The 26371-nt window shown below is 40.3% G+C and overlaps 1 long non-coding RNA gene across 1 annotated transcript; it reads left to right on the top strand.

The window, feature by feature from the left end:
- Positions 1-1105: 1105 nt before the first annotated feature.
- LOC116862373 lies at positions 1106-25986 on the top strand. The gene is made up of 3 exons (XR_004381626.1): positions 1106-1359; positions 15903-15914; positions 25976-25986. It is a non-coding gene; the product is annotated as an uncharacterized LOC116862373 (long non-coding RNA).
- Positions 25987-26371: the final 385 nt, after the last annotated feature.

Here is a 26371-nt window from a genome sequence, read left to right as displayed (position 1 = left end):
TGTATGCTTCAATCACAAGGCTTCCGAAAGGGCATTGGTGGCCTCTGAGAATGAGTACACAAATCAACAAAGCCAAAGAGGTTGCTGACGGAAAAAAAAAAAAAAAAATCAATACCTGTAAACCCACAGAGAAGCTCACTCACTGGTCATCTCTGGGGCCAGTCGGCAGAAACAAGCTACCAGAATATCGCACCAAAGAGAGGTGCTCTTGTTTTCAGATTTCCCGCAGCATCTGCCTCTCCATCCCCACCTGAGGACTTCTGGTCCTTCTGGCTTGACTCGAACCCCTCCTCCTCTCAGCCCCCTCACCCTCCTCGCCCCTGCCCCCCCACCCCCCCACCCCCCTGCACTTGTGCTAAGCTTTTTCAAGAGACTGGAAACCAAGGGGTCAATCGTGAAGTTGGCAGTTCTCTATTCCACACCCTCTCCCGCTCTGCGCCCATTGTGGTATGTGACTTACCCAAGGTCACGGAGCCTTGATCAGAAAATCCAGGTGTCCAGACTCCCACATCCGCGCTGTGCCCAGGCACACCTTCGCTCTCTTGGCCCGCACCCAAGAGCTTTCTTTATTCCACATCCCGCCTCCCTAACACCCCCCTGCCCCCCAACCCCCCCTCCACCCCCCGGTTCCCTGGAGTCGCTTCTGACGCTCCGCAGCCTCCAGGGTCCAGCCCTTCCTGCGGGCGCTTCCCTTCCGCCGGATTCCCACGCCGGAGTCGCCCTCGGCAGGCGCGCAGCCCGCGGGAGCGCTGCCTTCCGGGCTAGCTCCGCCGGGCCCCGCGAAGCCCTTTTCGGCGCCCCGCAACCCTGCACGGTGCGGGCACTGGACGGGAGGGCGCCGCGGGCTCACCGCCAGATCTAGAGGGCCAGGGCCGGCTCGGGACCCTGTCCTCGTCCCTCCCGGCGCCGGCCCCTGGAAAGGGGCACCGACCCACGGCGACGTCCCTCGCGTGGCCCGTCCACTCACCCTCCCGCCCGCGGCCCTGACGCTTCCTTTGGGAAGTCCCAAAGAGTCACGTTCGAGCTTACTGGGGTGTGGTCTCGCCGCCGGCTCCCCCGGGGTTGCCCCCAGCCGAGCGGCACTTCCTCCTCGCTCCCTGCCCGGCCGGGGCGCCCGCCGCGCTCCTGCCCCGCGCTCCGGCTCCCTGTCCACCTGGGACGCGCGCACCATGGACTCGGGACCCGGCTGCCGAAGACAGGCCGCCGTTTGGTTGGACAATTAGCGGAGGTGGGCGGGGAGTTGACGAACCCCACACACGCGCCTCTCCATGAAGATTCTTGAGCTTTCTTTGAAGAAAGGAGTGCATATGCTGCAGTGTCTCTGTGGAAGGAGCCTGAGGTCCAGCAACAGCCTAAGTGGTGAGAAAATGTTCTTTCCTGAGCCCCAGGACGCTGCAGATGCCCCCATGCCCCCACCCCTTCCTCCTCCTGGCTCCCTGCGCCTCCCTCTCCTTTATTCTGCGCTGTCAGCGGTAGAAGGAAGGCGTTTGCCCACTGGGGCGAGAGAATGGCCCCGCCGCCCGTTCTGTCTTCGGGGGTGTTTTTTTGTTCGTTTGGTTGGTTTTTTTTTTTTTTTTTTTTTCCCCCCTCGTAATCCCTGAAGCCATCTGCGCTTTGTAGAACGCTCTAGCTCTCGCGCAGAGCCAGCACTGGAATCGCGGGTCTCTTTCAGAGGGGTGCTGATAAAAAAGTGACCTGCTTTCGCACTTCCTCGCGGCTCTCTCCTTGTGACTTGTAAGGGCGGCGTGCGACTTGGAGTTGCTCAGTGTCTGCTCTTGAGAAGTTGCTGGTGCGTTCAGCAGGAGAGGGGACTTTTAAACAAGTGGCTGGCGAGCCAGGTATCTTTTCTTCTTTCTTGGTCGGAGCAGTAGACTTCTGGCCCTCCGAAGAGCGTAGCTTCGCCCTGGAAATGAGCAATTTCTGTCCTCGGTGCTGGAACTGGAAAGTCCCAATTAGCACTGGGTTTAACCAGCCGGGTCCCTCAGGAAAGGTCCAGTGAGGGAAAGAAAGAAAATCAGGCCCTTTTAATGACCTGCGAAATTAAAAATTTAAATGAAAAAAACAAAACAAAACAAAACCCTAAACTAAAATCAAGTAAGTGAAATTCTTTTCTGCTGAAGCCATATGCGGTGCTGGTTCTCCACTTCGTGTTGTGCACCTCGCTCTCTTTTTTAAGGTGTAAGTTTCCTTTAAAGTGATTATGTCTATTAACCTTGCAAGGGCTAATCCCATTTTTGTGTCTTGGTTTTCTCTTTACAAAATGGAGGGGAGTGATGTGAGGAGAGGGGGAAGGTTCCTCTAGCATGTCTAAGTAAGTGTCTCTCTTTGTAAAATATTTATTTTGTTCATAAATTGCAGGTAACTTTAATAGTCAACATTTTAACAATGTTATAATAGGTTTCATGTTTAAAACTTCAGTTGCTATCCTGGGGGAGCTGATTCATTTGGATACATACCTATTTTCACCCTGTTCTAGAGCTATGAAGATTATATTCGGAAAGATTAGAGTATATATAGATATCATTCATTATTTTTCTAAAACTTTGACTCTCTGATTACTCACCACTCTAGATGAAAAGTAAAACTATTTTAAAATAACTAATTAGGTAATTTAACTATATGTGAAATATGAGAATACACTTTTGAAATGAAATCAGCAATGAGATGTTTTATTTTTACTTTTGCTCAATTCATAAGATTATTTACACAGTCATTTTTTGCCACCATATTTATTAGTGCTAAAAGATATCCAACTTCTATATTCTGAATTAATATGTTTGATGTTGTGGTTTTGTATTTTGAAAATACATATTTCAGGAAGTCAACTGAGATGTATGTTGATAATTATTTCAATTTTCCTTGTCTACATTGAATAGATTGCAACTTGGATATATGTTTCCTGGATTTGAAAGAAGTTTAGGTATGTTGTGTAATAAAGATAGGGGTCTACCTCATGTAAAATTAGGTAACACATTAATTTACATGAGGAGTCAGTCTCTCATATATTAACAAATACAAGTAGAAGTTATATGTGATAGGGCAGCATAGGTTGTTGCAAAATCATGGGACTTAGAGTCAGAAGACCTAGTTATAAAGGAGTCTCAATAAAATTACGAAGGATCTTTTAAATTCAGTATTTTTATCTGGAAAAAAAGTGGAAATAATAGCTCTAGCCTGGTTCCTGTATCTTGTTTAATCCTAGATTTAACATGCAGTCCTTTGAAAAATGTTGTACTTTATTTTTACATATGCTTTTTTACTTAGTGGGATGGTTGGTATTTTAGAGGATGATCACTCTAGGGGAATTCTTGTAAAATGGTATGGTCACAAGTAATGAAGATTAAGTTTCCTTCATACCCTTTCCACAGCCAGAGGTAATATACAGCATTACTAAGAGATTATTTCTGGGAACTACATTGCTTTTGTTTGATTGTGGCCTTCCTTAGCTTATGATCTTGGATAACATACATGACCTTGTTGTTCCTCAATTTAGGCATACATGTTAATTACTATGGTAATAGTACTTACTTCTTACATTGTGGTAAAGATTAAATGAATTGATAATGGCTAAAGATATGTTGAGCTCTATCTATATGCCAGGCATCATTTTGAGAACTTTGAGTCTTCCATATATAATGTGCTCAGTATATTTTAGATATTATTATTTTTGTGTTCCATTTTAACATGATTCCATTCATGTAACTTGTACCATTAGCATGACATCACAGCAGTTCTGTGTGAAATGCTGTTATTCCCAGTATATGAATACAAAATGAGGTGAAAACATCAGATACATTGTCATGGAGCAAATTTTTAAGAATAGAGCTGGAGTGTCCAATTTTATTCTTTTTCAACTTACCTAATGAGAAATATAATAATATTTTGAACTGTGTTAGAATGTTATATCAGCTGCTTCTTTCCCGTTATTTTACAGTTGAGGGAGATAAGGGCTACAGGGGAGAAGTGACATAATTTGCTTTAAGAAGTTAAGAGAGTCTTCTAATGGATTGTTGAAATTTTTGTAATTAGTAAGCATTTCAATATTTTCTTTAGGTTTTATTAAATAAATGGAGTTAAATGAAAAATAATCATTACTAACTTTTGAGCTTCTTAGTATAAGTAAAATGTTTTATTGTTCATGTCTTTCCTCTACAATATCAAATATGAATATCTAATTTATCCATTATATTAGTTTATAAATCCTTCTTACTTCAGTAGGATGGAGATAGCATGAGCTATCAAACAGAAAACAATCTTAGAGGCACCTGGTGGCTCAGCTGATTAAGAGACTGGCTGAATCTTCATTTAGGCTCAGGTCATGATCTCAGAGTACTGGGATTGAGTCCCATATCAGGTCCCCACTCACCGTGGAGTCTGTTGACATTCTCTCTCTCTCTTCCTCTGCCTCTGCTCTCTCTCTCTCTCAGATAAGTAAATCTTAAAAAAAAAATCTTAGACAAAAGTTAAGCGTGTTGTTTATGGCTATTTCCTGGTATCTTATGATCTTTTTTCTTTTCTTTTCTTTTCTTTTTTCCATTTCTCAAAATGAATGATTTTTTTTTTCACATGTGGAGCCTATCCATTGAAAGAAAGTTAAGAAGTTTAAAATTCTGAACAATTCTTCTCAGAGTATATGACCCTTCCAGAGTATATGACCTGGAAAATGCTAATTTCTTGGTTCTAAGAGAGCGAATCAAGTTCATTTTTCTCTAGATTAGGGACCTTTACAAAGAACATAAAATCAAAGAAGGGTGTAGATTAAAACAATAGCTTTATTGACTGCTCCCTTTCCTCTCAAGATCTAGCTGGAAGGAAAGCAGAAGCATTTATATTAAAGAAGGGTGTTAAAGTTATAGGTTTCTCACCGCTTTGGTAGGAAAGATCAGTTAAAGAGGGATTCTTGTCCTAACAATCAGGCTCCAGGGAAAGCTGCCTTAGGTATTAACGTGACAGAGGATGGCAGCACTTATGGTAGTGGGTCCTTACAATAGTAGTAACACAGGTGTGTGTGCTTGTGTGTGTGCATACATGTGCAAGGAGAGAGTGGGAAGCACTGTGCTTGTCTTATCACCCTAAGCGATTCTAGAAAATCAGCCCTTGTGCTCTCCTCTTTCTATTTATTTATTTAAAGAATTTTATTTATTTGACAGAGAGAGAGAGAGACATAGTGAGAGAGGGAACACAAGCGGGGCGGAGGGCGGTGGCAGAGGGAGAAGCAGGCTTCCTGCTGAGCAGGGAGCCCCATGCAGGGCTCCATCCCGGGACCCTGGGGACCTGAGTTGAAGGCAGACATTTAACTGACTGAACCACCCAGGTGTCCCTCTCCTCTTTCTGTATATGGACATAACTGTCCTGTGGTATTCAGTCAATTAGGGGTTTCTCAGACTGATAGCATGGAGGATTACCACATGTCTAGAGATTAACTTGTACAATCACATCAAGTTACCTTTATGTGGCCTTGAAACAGTCCAGGCCAAAATAATTTATCAATCCTGATGAACACACATATCTAAAACCCAGTCACACTCTTACTTTCAAGTATAGCACTACCATCTAAATTAAAATTGCCAACTTATACTCAGTTTTTCATCAGCTAGTGTGTGCCTAAGGGATTTAGGCTTTAACTACTCTACAAGATACTCAAGTGATCCAAGAAAGAATTTGGTTGCAAAGTGGTTATTGATTTAAGCCCATTTCCCAGGAAGGGATCCTCTACAAAGATAGCATTGCACAGTTGTTGTCCGCTCCTCTCTGCTTTACTTCTGAGTGTAGAGTCCTTTAATCTCTTTTCTTTTTCTTCAAGGATATAAGTAACATCCAAAATTGGAACAGATGAAAATAATGTATTTATAAATTGAGGCTATTTTAGATTCAAATTCAATCTTCAGAAATCCACTTCATCAAAAGCAAATGACGAAATTTACCTTTTGAAGACATGTATTCAGTTGTTCACATCATTTTAATTTTGAAACATGGCTGATTTCAGTGTGTAACTGCCTTCATTTATTTAATCTTGGAAAACTTCATTAGAGAATAATTGATGATTTATACATGGCAATTATCTTTGTTGTAGAATCTTTCTTTGAGCTGGTTTTTATGTCATAATCTTAAAATTCTTCACTATTTCAATGTTGCTCCCGATAGCTAAACTGAGTAAGAATTATGTAACACACAGGACATCTATCACTTTCTTATGGTGTTCATTTTCAAATGATTTTGAAATCATTTTTTTTTGTTGTTTTTGTTGTTTTACTTGAGATTTTCAGTGTTAATGTCAGAAAATTCAAGTTAATGCTTGTTGTTAGCTCATTTGTTACTTATAGTATTTTTAAATTAACATATAAGGTATTATTTGCTTCAGGGATACAGGTCTGTGAATAGTAGTATTTCTAAAAACTATTTGCTAAGTGTCCACCATGTGCAAATGTAGTAGATCTTACCACTTTTCACCCAGTATTTTAGGTTTTCCTCTTGGACACATTGGAGGATGGCATTACCCCATTCCTTTGAAGTTAGGTGTGGCCATGTTACTTCATGAGCAAATGAGATATGGGCAGAAATAGCAACACCTCACTTCTATGTGGACATTCAAACAGCCAGGGCACAACTCACTTCGGGCTTTCGCCTTCTGATGATGTTCAAAGTGGGGGTGACTCCATCAGCCTCTGTCCCTGAGTGTCTGTAGTAAATGAGCCCTACTGTGTGACTCATGATGGACAGTTAGCTCTAATGAGAGGTTAAAGTCTTTTAATAAGGAGCTTAGATCTTTTTTTTTTTTTAAAGATTTTATTTATTTATTTGACAGACAGAGATCCCAAGTAGGCACAGAGGCAGGCAGAGAGAGAGGAAAGGAAGCAGGCTCCCCGCTGAGCAGAGAGCAGGGCTCCATTCCAGGACTCTGGAATCATGACCTGAGCCGAAGGCAGAGGCTTTAACCCACTGAGCCACCCAGGCGCCCCTAGGAGCTTAGATCTTTAAGACTATTTGTTATCTGGCCTATCCTGATTGATAGAGTAAGACAGGACTGTTTAAAATAATACAATTTAATGGTAGATTATTGGGCTCTGTTTAAGGTTCTTTCCAGTTTCTCTATGATCTCAACTGTAAGATATAAACAATAGATGTATTGGTTTTCTGTCAAAATCTTGGAGTAATTAGTTTAGCATCCCAAAGTATGTGGTTTTGTCATCCTTCTTAGAAGTTAGCACATCTGGAGCCTAGCAGGTCCTTGTTTCTTGAATGATAGTTATCTTTCCCCCCAAAATAAGAATGAAGTACTGAAGTTCCACTGATGTTTGAGAATATTCTTTCAAAGTTGTAATTTAATTTCAAGGGTTCTAAGAACTCCAGGGCTCCTTACTATATACCCTGAGATGTAGAAACTACCTTTTGATGTCTTCAAAGCATATCCTGAAAAGGGAGACCTAGCTACAAGACCTGAAAAACAGAGACAACATGGCAGCTCGTATCTCTACTGCAAGGAGCAATCCAAATAAAATTGTTTTTTTTCTCCCAGCTTATAAATTGAGAGCTGTGTGCATGGGGAAAAACCAGGGCAGTACCCTATGGTAAAGGGATTGAGCTGAATGCTCTCATCTAGGGCAGGGACCCACAACCATTTGCCCGACTCCGGGTTAGCACAGTAAGAGAGAGGAGGGAAGCCAGACTTTTCCCCAAAGCCCAGGATGCTTGAGTCATGCCAACTAGCCCTTGACAATTGGTCACCCTCCCTTCCTTCTCCATCTCAGGATAGAAAGTTAAACATGTCTCTGACATCAGGAGTTACCCTTTTTTAATTTAGCAAACATTCCTCGAGGACTGGTGACGTGCAAGATTCTCTGTTAGGCACTGGAGACCCAGGAAGGTGAAATATATAAATACACGCCCAATACAAGCAGGAATTATGCTGCTAGGCTGGAGAGGATATGGGCCCAACACAGAGTACCAGGGAGTCTCAGTCTGTTTCAGTTTAACAACCTCTTGTCTGAGTCAATGCTCTATGGCAAAATCACTGCAAGGAAGGAAAAACAGTTCCGCCTGGGATTCATGTTAATCTCCCTGCTCTTGAAAAGCATTTAGAAGTTTGAAAGGTGGTACTGGTATGGGTCAGATGGGGGCTCTAATGGAAAGGAGTAGTATTTCTGGATATTTTGCCAGAAGAATGTGTTTATATGAAAATAAGCTACAGATATTAAAAGAAGCACATTTTTTTTTTTTTTTGAAAAGTCATTACCCTACAACTCAATTCAAGCCTACCCGGACTTGTTCATATTCAGCCATCCTGCCGAGTTATCTATGTTATATATCTCCTCTGCCCCTACTTCAGCATGAATCCATTTATTTGTAGCCGGGTACAATAGCCCAGCTTCTAAGAAATCAAGTTCTGTGCTCTGGTATCAGAGGTAGAAAGGGACATCCAGGGAGTACTTATGGATCAATTTTTTCAGTTTCCATGGAATATGTTAGGATGATGAAGATTTCCTTTGTATTATTTAGTGTATGAAATTGCTATCTTTAGGTCTTATTATTCTTATTGCACAATGTTAGGAATGCCATGGCCGAATATTTCTCCTATGCCATTAAATGTTGTGGGACATTTGCATTTCCTAGGGTGCCAATCAGAAAGATGCTGTGAATCTGCCAAGACAATCTCTCTTGCTGTAATGATCTTTCTTGTTGATACATAAGCTTCTAGTACTGTCCTACCCCCTCCACTCATTACTGTTTATAGAAACGATAGCATTGCAGTTGGTGTCACTGATTGCTTACGTTGCTGCTTCAATGAAGCCAGCTGGGATTCGATTGCATGGTCTTTAAATAAAACTTAGTGGCACAAAATGAGTCTCTTTTTTGAGGGGAGGGGTGTTGTTGCTAGCGGGATGGTTCTCAAAAGCACTAATTATTTGCTTGACTTGGAGCAACTTGGGAATCTGTGAATCGCCATGTTGGCTCAGTGTCTGACCTTGGCACTAAGGAACTTGTGAGTAGATAGCATAGTTCAAATCTTTTTGAAGCCATTTTCAAAATGATAGTGATGAATTCCTTCCCCACAGTCTGTTGTAGCCCTTGGTATGTAACTCATTGACTGGAGATAGTTCATGTAGCTACCCAAAGGCTGAAGCCAGATGATGAACTGAGATCATGAATTCCAGACAACAGTGTTCTGTGACAATCTGGTGATGGTCCTGTGTTCACAGACAGCATGAGGATGACCTGGAAATGCTGAGAAACAGAGAGAAAAGTTGGTGCTGCATTTTCTAAAACTGCCACAGTAAAAAAATGGAGGAGCTCAATAATGACTTTTGGCCTTTTGGCTCCCAAACTTACGTGTGTGTTAGGCAGGATTCCTTTTTATAGTTACATAATACAGATTAGCAGACTAATCCAAATGAAGATTTATGTGTTTACATATATTTATTTTCTGTCCCATGTGATTGTGTGTATGTGTTTGTTTATGTGACTCTGTGTGTGTGTATCTTTGATTAAATGCATTCCATATTGTTAATGTCAGTTACCTTTAGGGAGTTGGATGGTAGACACTTGCTTTGTGCATTACATATTTGTATATTATTTGAATTATGAAAATGTGTTCCTTTTATAATAAAAGTGGAGATTTGTGAAGATCTGTTTATTTCCTTAAAGCAAATAATCGCCATAATATCCACAGCATTAGGAATAATTGTGAATTTTATTTCATTGATAGAAACAAGTATAAAATGGTATTAATGGAGTAATTTGGCTGTAGCAGGTAATTTGGATGATATTCTTCTAAGTGAATTTTGATAACTGAATTTCTGGAATTAATCATGGTAGCACTAATATTTTTCTTAATAGTTCATACTACTCCAGTTTCAATTCTCTCTTGTGTACATAGATTGTTTAGACCATCAAGACAGGAGGTCACAAAAGTTATGTTAAATGTTAACATTGTAGGACCAGTGTAACTGAAAAAATTCCCGAGTTGCTCAGGACTAAAACATAAATTGACTTTGATTTTCAAGTCCTGACATCAAGTGTCATTCGGTAGATTGCTGACTTTCCATTCCTCGGCTGAGTTTTCTCTTGCCAAGTAATTTCTAGGAAATACTAAAAGAGTATTTACACATTCCACAAGTCTGTGCTGGAATACAAGAGCTTTGTCACTCTCCTCTTCAAGTCTTATGGAACACCAGACTGTGGGTCTTCAGAATAATATGCTGATGTCCAAGGAAAGCAGAAAAATGGAAATATAAGGACAAATACAAGCTGTCACTGCCTCCGGAGCTCATGGGACTTGTCCTTCTCTAAAAGAGCCTCTTGTTCATCTCTCTGTAACTCCAGCCTCTTTCTGCACAATGGATGTCTTCTGTTTCCCCCAGAATTAGGAACTGCTGCTTCAGGTTCCAGAGAGACAGTGAGGTTATTCCCATTCCCATTCCAAGGTTCATTGCCTTTCCCATCACAGGATGACTGGAAGTAGAGCATCCATGCCCTTTGGGGGAAACAGTCACTCCCAGCAGAGTATGGTCCGATCGCTCCTGGCTTACAAAAAGCAATTGTGGTAGTTGTTAGTACATCTCTAAATGTTTGTGTCATTCCATTTTAAATACTACTGGATGAGGAATGCTAAGTGTATGAGCCAGGAAGCATTGTACCTTTCCTCCATCTTTCTTTCAAAGTAGATGGTAGAAGAGCTTAGTCTGGCATGTTCTTCTTGGTATGATCTCTTCCACAAACTCTTGGGACAAATAAACCTTCTGAGATTAAACAAGGATTTTCCAACAGAGAAGCCTAAATGGAGGGGAAAATTCTGTGTGAACTTGGTTCTGCTCAGAATATATCAAATCTAAATCACTAAACAAAATACTTAATATCTTAGATGGGAAAATCTGCTTCAGTGCTTGGAGAGGTTTTATAACATCAGAAACTAGGAAACTGACTTGCATTAGTATAATGAGAAAGCCTCTAAAAGTACTGTCTCTGAAAATAGAGGAATTTGTATGATAAAGGGAAATTGTAATTTTTGTCCTATGGGGCAAAAATTACTAACATTCTCCCAAAATGTTATCCATCTAGGTATAAGAATTTTAACATTCAGACTCATCACCTACCCTTTTGCTTGAAGAGTTGAAGATTTTAAGTTGGTCAGAGCAAAGTTATTATGGAACATCACTTCATTTATACATTGATTCAGCCAACATTTACAGAGACCCACACCATGAGTCTGGCAGTGGGCTTGCATGAACCCTGCTTTAAGATAACTCATACTTGGATAAGAGGGAGAATACATGAGCATAAATAGTCCCAATTATTAACAGTGTCTATAGTGTGTCATTCGTAGTTACCATTGTAGTTACGCTAGAAGGGACTGCTATGATTGTAGCAGAGAAAAATTCTCCCCAGTGTGTTTTGTTTTTAGGTTATTTTCTTTGATAATTACTATTTGCTGACACAATTGTTTGCATGTGCTCAGTTCAAGTTCTAGTTGAATAGAGTGGTTGTTAATTTTGTTTTTACCACTCTAAACTGGGAATATGTAGCTATAGTTAACATTATTAGGCAACTAGCCTGAGTGAATCATCATTACAATTTTGTTTTCTAAAATGCAGTACAGTATGGATTCCATTACCTCAACTGGAAATGATGTTCATGGCTTTGGCATTTGGGAGGGCACAAGAAGGAACAGGGGAGAAAATATATGTAGTTTGTTTTTAAAGTGAAAATACAGAAATGAACAGAGATTAATATAACACACACTAATATACCTAAGATCAGAATGAACAAATTGTTCACATTATGCCTTATATTTTTCAGATTTTTTTAAATAAAGAGGTCAAATTATTATTGATAAAGTTAAAATTTCTTAGAATGTCCCTCTCTCCATTCCAGAGTGTTTCCTCTCTCAGGAGTGAAACTAAATTGACTTCAGTATGTGTCCCTCCAGTATGATATATGTATCATGTATGATATTGTTTTGAAGGTTTCTAAAATTCATATAAGTGGTCTTTTTAAAAAAAAATTTATTTATTTATCTGATAGAGATCACAAGTAGGCAGAGAGGCAGGCAGAGAGAGAGAGAGGAGGAAGCAAGCTCCCTGCTGAGCAGAGAGCCCCATGTGGGGTTCTATGTGGGACATGATCCCAGGACGCGGGGATCATGACCTGAGCTGAAGGCAGAGGTTTTAAACCACCGAGCCACCCAGACGCCCCACATATAAATGGTCTTGAACTGTATTTATCTCTTTGCGTCTTATTTTTTCACTCAGTTTTGTGTTTTTGAAATCCACCTCTGTTAATGCAAATTTATCAAGCTCAGAAACATATAGCCTGGTGTGGGGGAGTCTTCTGCAGGAGCACAGAGTCCAGACTGTAGAGCCAACTTTGCCTGGGTTTGATCTGCTCTGCCTTACCAGGGGTGTGACTCCGGACATTTCTTCACTTCCTGCCCCCCCCCCAACCCCAGAGCTTTCAGTGTCCTCCTGTGTAAACTGGTACTCACACGTACCTTACAGAGATGTGGTGAGGAGTAAAATGAATTAATATTAATATATATGAAGCTTCTAGAATAATCAGACATTGAGTGCCATATAAATATTTTATTATCTAGTATGTTTATTTGGGAATGTGTATTGGTTCATAGCATGAAGAGCAGTCTTGCTTGGTTAGTATTCCTTGATTGTTTACATCTAGCACCATGCTAACTGGGAAAAAACCTGTGTCCAGTGTTGGCTTCCTGTCAGAGGGAATTAGGCATTGAGTGGGGCTGGATGGGAAGAACTACAGTTCTTCACCTAAGCGAGAAGTTAGTCAGTAAGATGTGATGGTCTCCTGGCTGCCGCTGCTGCACAGTGGGCTGTCATCAAAGGGTGGTGTGGCGTGTGCTGAAGAATTGCCTTATCCCCTGGGGGGCTGGTTTTCTGGCATCAGTGGGGCTGCAGGGACAGCTGCCGAGTGGTGTGAAGTCCAGTTCCATTTCCCCTTGGTGGTAGGCTACACCCTCCCTTCCCCTCTCTCCAGAATTGCACATCGGGGCACTTAGTCACCTCACCGTTTCAATTGAGAGGGAGTGGCTCCTGGTTGAGCTGGACGTTAGAATGAGCCTGTGACGCTGAAGCGCATCCCTCTGGAGGTTTCAGACGAAAAACAAGTGAGAGACTAGATGCAGTGGAGATTGTCCAGTGACCTCAGATCTGTGTCAGTGCTGCGTCCCCTGCCCCCTGGGCCTCCTTCGCTCCTTCCTCCCGGCTGAAGAGAGCTGGCTTTCTCAGAACGATGGAAAGGCATTTCTAAAGCAGACACTAAAACGGAAATGAGCCTTTGTTTGGATTGCTCTCCCCACCTCACGAAGCTTTTTGGCATGGCCAGACTCCGTGTCTCTAATGAACCTTGCTGTCATTCTCACAACCCAGATGTGAGGAAACGAACATCACTCCTGTGTTGTAATCTTCTAACGAGGAGGGACCAATTATTATATTGTGCATGGGGCATAAGTGATTCCAAATGTAGGATCGGGATATCTGGGTCCTAGCAACAGCTGTAGGAACTGGATACACAGGTTTTTGTTTGGCTGATGAGGAAACAGGCCCAGCAGACTTGAGGTGGTTGTTCAGAGCCCCATGTCTGTGTAGAGTAGCTGGATCTTTGGATGCTCTACTCATAGTATGCTTGGGATTTAGATGCCAATTTGGAGTCTGTTTCTTTCATTCACTCATTTCTTGACCTTAGGCAAGTTTTTTTAACCTCTGTGAGCCTCAAAATCCTCATCTGTAAGATGGGTATAATCATTCTTGCCTCCATCAAAGCAACATTTGAAGATCAGATGAAATGGGGTGAACGCAAACTGGAAAAATCTAAAAGGCACAATACAGCTCTAACTTATTTATTATTACTATGGTTATTATGTTGGACACATTTATGACACAAGGCTATGTTGCAGATAAAATAAAGCTCCATTTTACATTGTCTTGGGGAGACAGAAGAAACTTGGCCGAAACCAGTTATATCAACATGAAATGTATAGCTTCTTTGGAATAAGGGTCATACCTTCCAACAGCTATCTCATCCTGTTACACACCAAGTTTTGTGGTGTACCCTAGTATAATGCTGCTCAAAGAGGGTGCTCTTCCCAACCCTGGTATCGAGCCCTTTCCTTCTGCGCTGTGAAGTGGGACAACATGATAAAGGTTAGGGCATTTTGTTGATTTAAGCTTACTTTACATTCTCTTTGCTAATGATTAATAACTAGAATCTTGCACGGCCTATAGAAATGTTCTCCAACAGGCAGGTGAAGTTCTGTTATTGAAGGCTTACATCGCTTAGTTCTCAGTCAATGGGGAACAAATCTAAACTGTATTAGAGTTTAATTTCTGGGATCTGCAGGCACTTTTGTCTCTGAGGCATAGAGAACAAATGAGCTACTTTTAGGTGTATTAATCACGTTAATGAACAGCAGCTTCTAATAAAAACAACTTAGCACAAGCAGAAGGAGATAGTAAAAACTCACGTGAGCACTGGCAACCAGACGTATTTTAGCACAAGTGGGTTCCTAGTATGCGTTTGGCAGGGGCAAATAGAGATACAGCAACTCCGGCCCTAAGGAGTTCACAGTATGGCAAGGGAAAAAAGACTTAAGAGAAAAAAGATATGAAGAAGACATCTTTAAGGGTAGGTGCTAGTCTAAAGGTAGGAACAATTTATCTTGAATGCAGAGAGAGATGAGAGCAGCGCCCTCTGCTCAGTGATGTGTGTGTGTGTGTGTATGTGCCTGCATATGTGAGTGAGTGTGTGTGTGTGTAGTCAGAGAGGCTTATCTGGGAAGGCTTCAGGGGAATATGCTACCCAAGTTGCATTTTAAAGAATAAATAGGCATCCACATCGCATAGGAAATGATGAGGAAGGGCATTCTGGGTAAAGGGGAAAATATGCACTGAGGCGTGGGGCCAAGGAAGAGCATGTGTTTCAGGCTAAATTTGCTCATTCTTTCCTTCATTCTTTCGGTCGTTTATGGATGGTCTCCTCTTCACCAGGTACTGTTCTAACTGCTGGGGATTCGGTGGTGAGCAAAACAATGTCTATTTTAAGAGCTTACTTTCTAGTGCAGAAGTAAACTAATAAATAAATAAACAACTGGCGTGCATTTAATATAATGTCGGATGGTGGGAAGCGCTATAACGAGAAATAAATGTATTAAGGGGATCGAGAGTGAAAGGAAGGTCTCGTTAGATACAGCTGCTGTCTTCTCTGAGGGAATGGCTTTTTGAGGGAGCAAGCCTGCAAGTACTGAAGGAGAATGCGCTCTCGCTGGAAGAACAGCAGGGGCAAAGGTCCTGAAGCAGGAGTAGCCTGGACATGGTCAGAGTGAGGTGAATGGTAGGAAAGGAGATTGTTCCTGGCCTTGTGGTCTGTGACAAATATTTTGGAATTTATTTTGAGGATTATGGGAAGTCGTGAAAGAGTTTTGAGCAGGGGTGTGATAAGCCATTTACATTTTAAATAGATCACTCTGGCTGCAGTATGAAAATAGACTGTATCAGGGAGACTATTTAGGAGGCTATTACAGTATTTCTGGTGAGACGCTTGGAATAGAGTCATAATGTGTTAGGTGGTAAGACTTGGTCTGATTTGGGATATATTTTGAGGTAGAGCTGACAGGATTTGCTAATTGATTGAGAGAAGAAGAGAAGTTCAAGGTGGCTCAAGTAATTTTGCCTGAGCAGTGAGGCAAAGAGAGAGATCTTTGACTGAGATGGGCAGTGAAGGAGGACAGAACTGCTTTGAAGGATAAACTCAAGTGGTCTGTTTTCCTTCAATAGGACCTAGAATTAGAGGAGAGGCATTGGGTGGAAAGAAGAAAGCCTGGAATTTAGGGGAGTCCATGGCCAGAGATAGGAAATGGGAGCCATCAGCATGTGGGTGGTATTCAGAACCCCAAGGCTGTATTCAGTTACATAAGGGGTGAGTGTTGATATGAAAAAGAATAGATTGAAGGACTAACCCTGAGGTTCTCCTACATTTAGCCGTTAGAAGTCAAAGTTACCAAAGAGAATCCAAAAGAGAAGCTTGAGGAGTGGAGACAATTCAAAGAGTGTGACAGCAGGAGTTAAGTGAAGAAAGAAGGACCAGCCGGGTCACATGCTGGTGAGAGATCTGTAGTTAGCAGACTGAGAATGGATCCTCAGACTGGGAAATGTGGGGGGACATCGCTCACCTGGGCAAACAGTTTCAATGGAAACATGGCTGTGAAAGTCTGATTAGAATGGGCTCAAGAGACCAGAAGTAGAGATCATAGAGATAATGATTATCAAAAAATCTTTGCAGGAGTTTTGCAGTAAAGTTATATAGGCAAATGAAGGGAATGTGAGATCACGGAACACCATTTTTATGAGAAATATTATGGCCCATGCTGATGAGAAGGATTGACTAGAAAAAGGAAGGCTGTTGCTGCAGGAGAGATGGGGATAATGCAAGAGGAAGTGGCTTCCCCTTGTTAACAAACTCCAGGCTTGGGCCAGCTACATCCTAGTCACACTAGACTCCTTTAAAAACAACAGTAACGACAACAGCAGTGACCACAGAAAGATTGTTTTGCGCTAGACTGCCTAGGTGCCAGAAAGGTCCCATGTGCTTATATTTTTAAAAAGCTTGATTGTGGTTTAGACCTAGATTTGGGAACTTTTGTTTTAGGTGACACCGTGTATTTACAGTGGTGTCAGGAGTCCATTGACTTGGAGCGGCAGAAGATGGGGCTGTAAATGTTGACATTTAAAAAAAAATATATATATTTATTTGAGAGAGAGAGAAAGAGAGCATACATGAGCAGGGGGAGGTGTAGAAGGAGAGGGAGGAGCCCCAAACAGAGTCCCCACTGAGGGCAGAACCTGATGCGAGGCTCAGTCCGAGGACCCTGAGATCATGACCTGAACCAAAATCAAGAGTCAGCTGCTTAACCACCCGAGCCCCTGAATTTGACTTTTTATAAATCTTTAATTTCTTAGCTTTGGCTTTTCTCGTTTTGGGATTTCTTCTCCTAAGAATGCCATTAGCATTAGTGAGTGGAAGCTGCTAGTGGTTTTTGGAGACTATATGGTTTTCCTACAGGGCTGTGAATGGAAGTGCCTGGTTCTCACACTTTGTGATTAAAAACACTTTGAGTAAGATTTTAAGCAAATAGTTAAACTTACTGAAAATGTGATGGCCATTTTCTTTCCTCTCTTGTAGGAATACATAGCAATAGCCATGCGACTGCCAAATCTAGCACAAGCATGTTCAAGAAATTGGGTCAAAGTGGACCATTAAAATTTACACCTAATATATTGAGTCTTAGCACCCAGTTAGGTGTGCAGACACTTGATTATTTTAAGTGAATAATACTGTGAAGGGAGATTGGACCTGAAACCCAAAGTCTCTGTAACTTATAAATTATGTGAGTTTTGGCCAGTTTTGTATATGTATATGAAAAAAAGCATGCTTATCTTTCCCTGCCTCTGTCATAGAGTTATGAAGATCAAATGAGTGGAAAATATTTCATGATTGTGGAAGTCTTATAGTACACACACACACACACACACACACATATAGTTTTTATGTGAGTTGTGAGAAGCAGCTTTTATAAGCATAGTTTAACACTACATGACACAAATATCTTGGAAAAGTGACTATTCACACTTCACAACCATTTGTGATGCAAAGTGAGGCTGCTTAAAACGTGTATGTATGCGTCTGCTTTGTTCGGTATTGTTTTTATTAGATTTCCTCAGAGATTAGGATAATTTTTGGATTATGATTATGCAAGAGGGAATAGAATGATACTGCAGGTTGTACCATTGTAACCCATGCTGGTCACACACCGCTTGGAGGTGAAAAGGGAGAGATCCTATCTGGTCTTGGAAAGCATGGTTCCGAAGGGATGATATTATGTTAGAGTACATCTAGTAGATGATGGCCAAGATATGAATTGGACTTGAAATCATGACTTATAAGGAGCAGATGAAAGCCATAGCGATGTTTAGCCTGGAGAGAGACCAGAAGATTGAAGTAGAATTTAGTATTCCAGGGGTTTCAAGAAAGTAGAAGCAGGTTTGATGGACTATGTTTGAAAGGGAGCTCTGGGCTGAGCAGGAAGTGACTACAACTGTGGCGAACACACAAGGAGAGCTTTGGCAGCTTATGACTCTCCAGTTGCTGTTATTGTACAAGCAGATGCGGTGTGACTGCTGAGGTATTGCAGAGGGATTTAAACATCTGATACGAAGCAGAAAGAGATGACCTGTAGAGTCTTTTCTAGCTCTAATGCTCTGTGTCAAATCTGAGACTCTCTACGAGGAGGAGCTAATGAATTTTCTGAGCTCTACTGGAGATTGGGGGAAGGTTACAGAGAAGTCAGAGATGGCAAATGGTGGGTTATGCTAAGCAATAGAAAGATTTCGGGTTGAGTTCAGAAGGCGCCTAGGAATACAAAACTTGTCCTTAAAATTCCCAAGTCTTTAGGTAAATCCTGGGTGCATGCTGTCTGGTCATTTCTTTTCTAATCCAGGAAGTCAGAGCAGTGACACTGGTGTGTAGCTTGATCTCTTCTAAATGACAAAGGAAAATGTCAGCCCTTGAGGCCTCTTCATATCCTCCTTCAGGGGTAAAATTCACTGTAAAATAATAAGGCCCTTGAACACATGGGTCTGAGTATGTGGATGCACTGAGTGGAAGAAGCAGCAGCTTAGTCTACGGGTTACTTAGGCAATAAGTCCATTTGACATACTGAACAGCTCACTGTGCCCCTAATGCACAGTTAATGTCTTCCACATTGACTCATGGGTTGGTGTTGCTGAAAGGAACCTTAGAGACCGTTTAGTCCTTCTACAGAGAGCAAGCTGGGGTTCAAGAGGGAGTGGGCTGACGGGCACATAACTCTCTGATCCTGAGGGCTTAGACTCATGCTACCCATAGTCTGAGGTGTGTTTATACCATTCACACTTCCGTGGTAATGCCCATCGCCACATGTTGAGATGATTATTTTTCAATTTTACGGGAAATAATTTCATCTTACAGCATCACTTCTTATCTCTACCATTCTGTATGTGAATTAGAGTAATCTTTTGGAATTAGCTCAGAGGAACGTCTCCTTAAGGAGATAATGATACAGAAGGAGCAAATATCACCTAATCCAGTAGCCTGAAATCTGGACAGTTATACACATCCTGTGTAATGTTGCTACATCTGTGTGTTCCTGTTATTTATTTTTCTGTGAGTCAACACACTTAAGAAAAAGTTAATTAAAAAATTTAAAAAGTCAGTTTAGTCTTGTAGCAATTATATCTGCAAAATTACAAGTTTAATATGGTGGGTTTTTTCCAATATAAAAATAGTTATTTTAAAATAACCATAATATTTAAAAAAAAGATTCTACTTATTTATTAGAGAGGGAGAGAGCGCGTGCGTGCATGAGTGTGTGGGTGGGGAGGGTACTGGGCGGGGGAAGGGCAGGGGACAAGCAGACTCCCCGTTGAGCAGGGAGCCTGACCCTGGGACTCTGAAATCATGACCTAAGTCAATGTCAGACACTTAACCAATTGAGCCATGCTGGCTCCCCAACCATAATTTTTTAAAGGTTTTATCTGGTTGTCACTTAAAATCATTTTGCATACCATGCTTTGGTAGATACTGAAAAGGTGAGACTATTTTAACAAACTTTCTGCTCATGTAATAGATGATGGCTCATCTTCCTCTGTATCCTCCCCATCCCACTATGGATATTTCAGTAATTTAAGAGAAAAAACACCAAATCCTACCCTTGTTCACACACACACACTCACACTCACACACTTTTTTTCTTTTCTCTCCATCAGAGTGGAGGGATTACAGAGGAAATAAATAAATAATTCATTAGAAGTGCATGAATCAGGTTACATCCATACGTGAACTAATGCTGAGGCTCTCCCTCTAGACTAGAGGGTGATTAAGGAAGTGTGTGAAATGAGTATTTCCTTCCTCCTGAAATTTTGATCAGTTGCTTACAGATTCTCATTAGAGATAGAAGGTCTAGGTAAAGGCTGCTTGCACAGTTTTTCTCCCTGTAGTGACACCAAATGGTCCACTGAAGCATAAACACAGCAATGTAAATTCAGTTTTGGGAATTTGTGTTTGTGATTGGAATGCTTTTATTTTTTTCCTTAAAGATTTTATTTATTTATTTGACAGAGAGAGAGAGAGATCACAAGTAGGTGGAGAGGTAGGCAGAGAGAGAGCAGGAAGCAGGCTCCCTGCTGAGCAGAGAGCCTGAGGCAGGGCTGGATCTCAGAACCCTGGGATCATGACCTGAGCCAAAGGCAGAGGCTTTAACTTGCTGAGCCACCCAGGCACCCAGGTAGGAATGCTTTTATATGATGGCTGACACTTCCATTTGGTTTCAGATGATGCTTGGGACAATCTGTCTCATGGATCTACTTTCTGTGACTGAGCTCGGTTTGCTAGTTGGAGATGCCCAGTGAAGAAGACAAAAAAACTTGATCTCATCTGAGCCAGAATTTTTAATTCTAATAAACTGATGGTTTTCCTGAGTGGAGATTTTTAAACAAGTGTGCATGGCTAGTGTCCCCCAGCCCTAAGGAGATTTTCATGTCACTCTAACATGGTATAATTGTAATTTTCCAGGCATGCCTTGTTTATGATGTGAAAAAGAATGGCAAAAACTAGGCAATAAAGAACAAAACCTCTAGTACGTATGGTACTTTGGAACTTAGGAAACACTCGTGTGCATCAGCCGTCTTGAGACACATAACATTTCCATGAAGTAAATGTTATTTTCCCCGTACTTCAGGGGAGGAAACTACAGATCTGACAGGTGCAGTTATCTTCATAAATTTCTACAGTTTAAATGTATAGCAAGTAAAGACTTAGAAGTCATTATATTTTTAATCCAATGAATCTTCTGTTCTATCGCTGCCTTCAGTATCTCAAATTTTTGTATTATTAGATAATAAAAACTCAAAAACACAAACACTTGATCTTTGGTATATATATTTCACAGGAAGCTGTTTTGAATTAAAATTCTCTTCAGGGGCACCTTCAGTGGCACAGTTGGTAAAGCATCTGACTCTTGGTTTCAGCTCAGGTTGTGATCTCAGGGTCATAGGATCAAGCCCCGCATTGGCTCTATGCTCAGCATGAAGTCTTCTAAAGACTCTCTTTCCCTATCTCTCTACCCTTCCCCCACCCCCGAGGGTGTGCTCTCTCTCTCTATCTCTCATAAATAAATAAATCTTTAAAAAAATAAAACTGTCTTCAAAGAGGTTTTCTGGCTTAATTTGTACATAGCAGTATGAGATGACAGAGATGTGAACCTTGCCTTCAGGAAGATCACAGTCTTATGGGGACAGGGGAAGTTACCTATGCAAACACCTGATTGCAGAGCAGCCTGGGATATGTGTTATAAGATGGGTATAGACAAAATCCTATGGAGGAATAAAAAATAAAAAAGTTTAAATTGAAATGAAGAAGAAATCAGAGAAAGCATTATGGAAGAAATATGATTATGTTAATGATTCTTTTTGACCTAGGTAAACTTTGTCTGTCTCTCAGACAAATAAATAAATAAAATATTAAAAAAAACTTTCAATTTTAATATTATACGTAGAGAAGTGCACACATCACACATTTACAGTTTGGTATAGTTTCACAAAGTGAGCACACCCAAGTAACCATCACATAGGTTAGAAACAGAATATTGCCAACATCCTGGTAACTCTCCTTCTAGGCACTACTTTCCCCAAGGGGGGCATTTACCTTTCTTTGACACTGTAGTTTACCTGCTTTAAAACTATGTTAAAACTTACACTTTTAAGATCTGTTCAGATTGTTGCATATAACCATAGTTGTAGTTTGCTTATTCTTGTTACTGTAAATATACCACGCATTTATTACCTCTTCAACTGTTGATGGTCATTTTTTCCAGTGTGTAGTCATTGTGAATAGTGCTGCTATGAACAACCTTGTACCTATCTTTTTGTGAAAGTATCTGTGTATTTCTGTTGGGACTAGTCCTAGTGGATTTTCTGAGTCATGACATACGCCTATATTAACACAGCTTTTCATGAGGAGGAATAAGGATGACAAAGGACTTCACTGGCAGAGAAAACATTACAAAGACCCATGATAGACAGGAGAGAGAATTCAGAGACTAATGGGCAATTTAGGTGGCAGGAATATACTGTGTTTGAGAGCTCCAGTGAAATGTAGATTTGGAGAGAGAGACAAGAAAGAAGGGAAGAGTTTTGAGAATGCCTCAGCTGTTTCACAGAAAGATCATTATATTAGGCATTCAGCTGCAAGTCACAGAAGACTTCAGAAAGTGTCTTAATCAGATGGTTTGACTTTTCCTAAATACTGAGAAGTTTGAAAGTAGGCCTTTTGCAGGCTTTCACTCAAAACTCAGCAAAGCCATCCAGGATTGAGGATCTGGGATCCAGAGTCTTTTTTACTGTGGCATTCTTAGTATGTTGCTGTTCATATTCTTACTTGTGCTTTTACAGTCTTAAGAAAGTTGCTGTAGCTCTAGATATTAAGTCTAAGTTCAAAGCAAAGAGTGTTGGTGATGTCAACCATGTCAGTCTTTCATCAAGAGAGTCAAAGTTTCCTGAGCATCTCCTCAAAGATTTCCTCTCAATTCTCATTAGCAAAAATGGGTGATGCCCAGCTGAAAGTGAGGCTGGTAGATTGCGGCACAATGTCATTGAAGACTGGCTTATATCAACTACCATCCATTATTCTCATCTAAGCATATCGTTGCTCCAAGGAACACTAGAACCCTCTTTGAAGAGGAAAAAAAAGAAATAGATATGAGGTAGGTGGTTAAATGGGTCTCCCATAATAATGACGGCCTTGGAGTAAAGAATAGGTCAGGGGAAAGGGTTTTATGTAATGTGCAATTTATATTCACATAAGAAAATTGGGAATTTTTATAGAGAAAATTAACATATCATTCCATTAGATACTTTACAACTCACCAGAGCTTTTTATTATTACTATTTTTTTGTTGTTGTTGTTAGTGAGGTAATGTGGTAAAAAATAATCAGGTAATATCTCTTAAAGGGAGTTTGCCTTAGCAAACTATCAGTCACATAAAGTGATTTTTGCCAGAGTTTTTTAGAATAAAGTGAAACCAATGAGCATACAAGCATCATGAGCTGCTGCAATTACAAGTGGAGTGGTGTAAAGAGATTTCCATGATGCATAAATTAAAGCATCCCATCATAAGGCTAACAGATCCAAAATAGCCTCAATTTGGTCTTTCATGTGACTATTTCTATCTCAAACCTGCAGTTGTTGTTTCTGACAAATTAATTTGTCATGAAATAAGTCGAGTTAGTGCAGAGAAGGACAGAACCTTGATTCAGATCTTTCAAAAACTCATATATATTACCCTAAAGAGAGAAAAGTAGTCTTAGGAATTTCCATTTTAAGCAGATCTTGAAAATCAGGGCAGTCAATAAATTCCATTTCCTGATAATTTATTCCCTACCAGCAGCAAAAAAAGGTGCTTATTCAATTAAAGTTCACAAAACGTATTTCTGTCTTTAGTGGCTGTTTATTATCTTATTTGATGTTATGGTGGTGTTACTAAGCAAGGGTAAAGGTTTCTGTATTGGGTAGAATTAAGGGAAGGAACAGGCTCACAGCTGTGTCATCTCCAATGTGATATCGACACAGGTAGACCTAATGGACTGAGAGACTTTCATATCGTACTGTGATGAGTGTTCTGTCCTCAAAGTTTTATTTAGGGAGAAGAAGAAGATGGAGGGAATGTGAGTGTGGTTGGAAGACCTCGTTCAGACTTGAGCTCAGCAACATTTGTGTAACTCTGTTTTCATCTGTGATTAGCAGTGATGAGCAGAATGTTTCCATATTAAGAAACAGTCCCCAGATAGTTTCATATATAATTATAGTCTATTGGTCCATTTCAAAACTATAGGTAGTACCAGTGCAAGTGTTTTTATCAGGAGGTAATTGATGGACACATTTCATTATTCTGAAGGATGTTAAAGATTCAGAATGTTAACAGTCTTAGAAAAATAGTAAGTGAGCTAAAAGCCTTAGCTTTTTTTTTTTAAATTCTAGTTAATTATAATTAAGTCATTGGAGGTATTTGGGGAAGTAAGAGGTAGAGTCTATAGTCTTATCTGGATAGTTTATCACAAAGTACAACCATTTTTTTTTCATTTTGTAGCCTCATATATCTGAAGCACAATATTGGCTGAAGGTACAATAGCCAGACATTCATGCACTAATTCAACAGAATATTAACTGAGATGCTTACCATGGGCCACTGTTCTAGGTGCTGGAACTACAGCAACAGATAAATTAAAATGTCTGATCAGTAGTTCCTGCATCCTTATGGAAACATGTATTTTTCATGGCATTTTCCCAACTTTACCAAATTGCCATGCTTTCCAAGCAGATAGAAGAAAAGAGAGAATACTAGAAACAGGCCTCAGTTAATCTCAACCCAAGAGGTCTCATCAGGTTGTACATCCCTTATTTTTAAAATTTACAATTAAATTATAAATAAAGCACTTTGAATACTGTATATTTTGTCCTATAAGATTGACTGTACACACAGTTCAACATTGCTCTAAAGGTACAACAGTGACTTGAACCATAGGTGTAAATAGTGCAGAATCCAAGTGTGAAAATCTTCAGAATAAAGCATGGTCCAAGAGGTGAGCTTGAGCCGAGGGTAATCGCCCACAGACCTAAAGCTGAGGACTAGGCTGTGGGTGAGCACAAACACAGGGTAAGTCGGTGTTTCATGTGTAGGTGTGGTATTGGAGAGACAAATGGACATAGAACTGGGGATGATCCGTGAACAAATGTCAGGGCTAGAAAAAAGATCATGAAGCATAATCTATACCAAGGTTTTGAGTCAGCATTAGGGACAGGGCTGTGGCTGTGGTCCCTGTAGTCCCTCAGAGAAGGTTAAAAAATTCATACATCCAGATAAAGCCAATAGGTGAGGAAAGCACGTGAAGCAGGAAGTGAGAGAGAACTCTGACAAAGAGAATGACAGCACTTTGCAAAAGGGAAAATGGAGCAGCTGCTGCTCAGCTCCAGCCAATTGGTTCCAGACAGGAATGCAGGCTTATTGTTCCTGGATTTTCTAGAAACTTAAAAAAAAATAAATCCAGAGATACAGAAAATCCAGATATTTGAGGTGAAATCTCATAATTTTAATAATGTTAACATTTCAAATTAAAGCATAAAGCACACTTATAAACACTGCCTTGGTTCCAGTTCCTTTAAAGCTGGTTTTAGTCCTGAACAAGGGATGCTACATCCTTGTCCATCTGTGAGCCTTTGGTGTATTTTTAATGGAATATCTAGCTGTTTTACTAGATAAAGTAAAAATCACAGTCTAATTTTTTAAAAACACAAATTATATCACACTGCTTGTACTCCTCAATGGCTTCCTATTCCATTCAGAATAAAATAAACCTAATCCATCTTTTAAGACCCTGAAAGATGCCCTGCCTACCTGTGCAGCCTCATCTCCTTCTTCCCTGGGCTCACTATTTCCCACACACATGACTATTCTGCTTCTTAGAACTTGCCAAACTTTTCTTATTTTAGACATTTATAGTTTTTTATTCTCTCTTCTGGAATAATTCCCTTTGCTGCCCATGTCTACTGTGTGTTTGGATGGCTCATTCTTTTATCTGGGAATCTTCAACAATATGTTTAAGATGTTTGTAAGAGCCCCCCTGCTGATCATCTAATCTCATCTGGTCCTCTGTGTTATTCCACTTGTCATAAGACACTCATTATTTCCCTCATCCCATACACTGAATGCAATTGGAATTTTTAAAACAAAATTATTTGTTAACATTTTAATTATCTGTCTCATACATTTGACTGTAGGCTCCTGAGGATAAGGGAACCTGTCCATCTAGATCCCTGATAAACTTCAACTACAGTAGGCATTCAACAAATACAAATTAATGGATCACTGCAGGAAAGGATTTGAAAGATTTGTTGATTTACTACTGAATTCTTTGAATATAGATCTTCTAGAAATAGTTCTCAAATTTAGGTAAGGTACTCATCTCTTTTAATGAAAACCTGCATCAGTAGCCATCCAGTGCAATTTAAATTATTTTTTTTACATGTAATATGTATACATAATCTAGGCATAAACTTCTCTTGTTTATGGCTGTTATAAAATTGTAAAACTAGATAATTTACAAATTAATTTGTAAACCAGTCTTACAAAAGCAATTCAAATTAATAATATTCATTTAGAATTATAGGTGATATTTTAATGACATAAAATTGCCTCAGTTTAGGTGTAGTTCCGTATTTAATGTTTCTGTACTCTAATACCCATAATAACTATGCAGAGAATACCTGT

This window comes from Lontra canadensis, unplaced genomic scaffold (assembly GCF_010015895.1).
Source record: "Lontra canadensis isolate GAN:19392208 unplaced genomic scaffold, GSC_riverotter_1.0 scaffold236, whole genome shotgun sequence".
In the NCBI taxonomy this organism is placed as follows: Eukaryota; Metazoa; Chordata; class Mammalia; order Carnivora; family Mustelidae; genus Lontra; species Lontra canadensis.
Note: the sequence above shows the minus strand (reverse complement) of the source record. Positions and strands in the feature narration are given on the sequence as shown.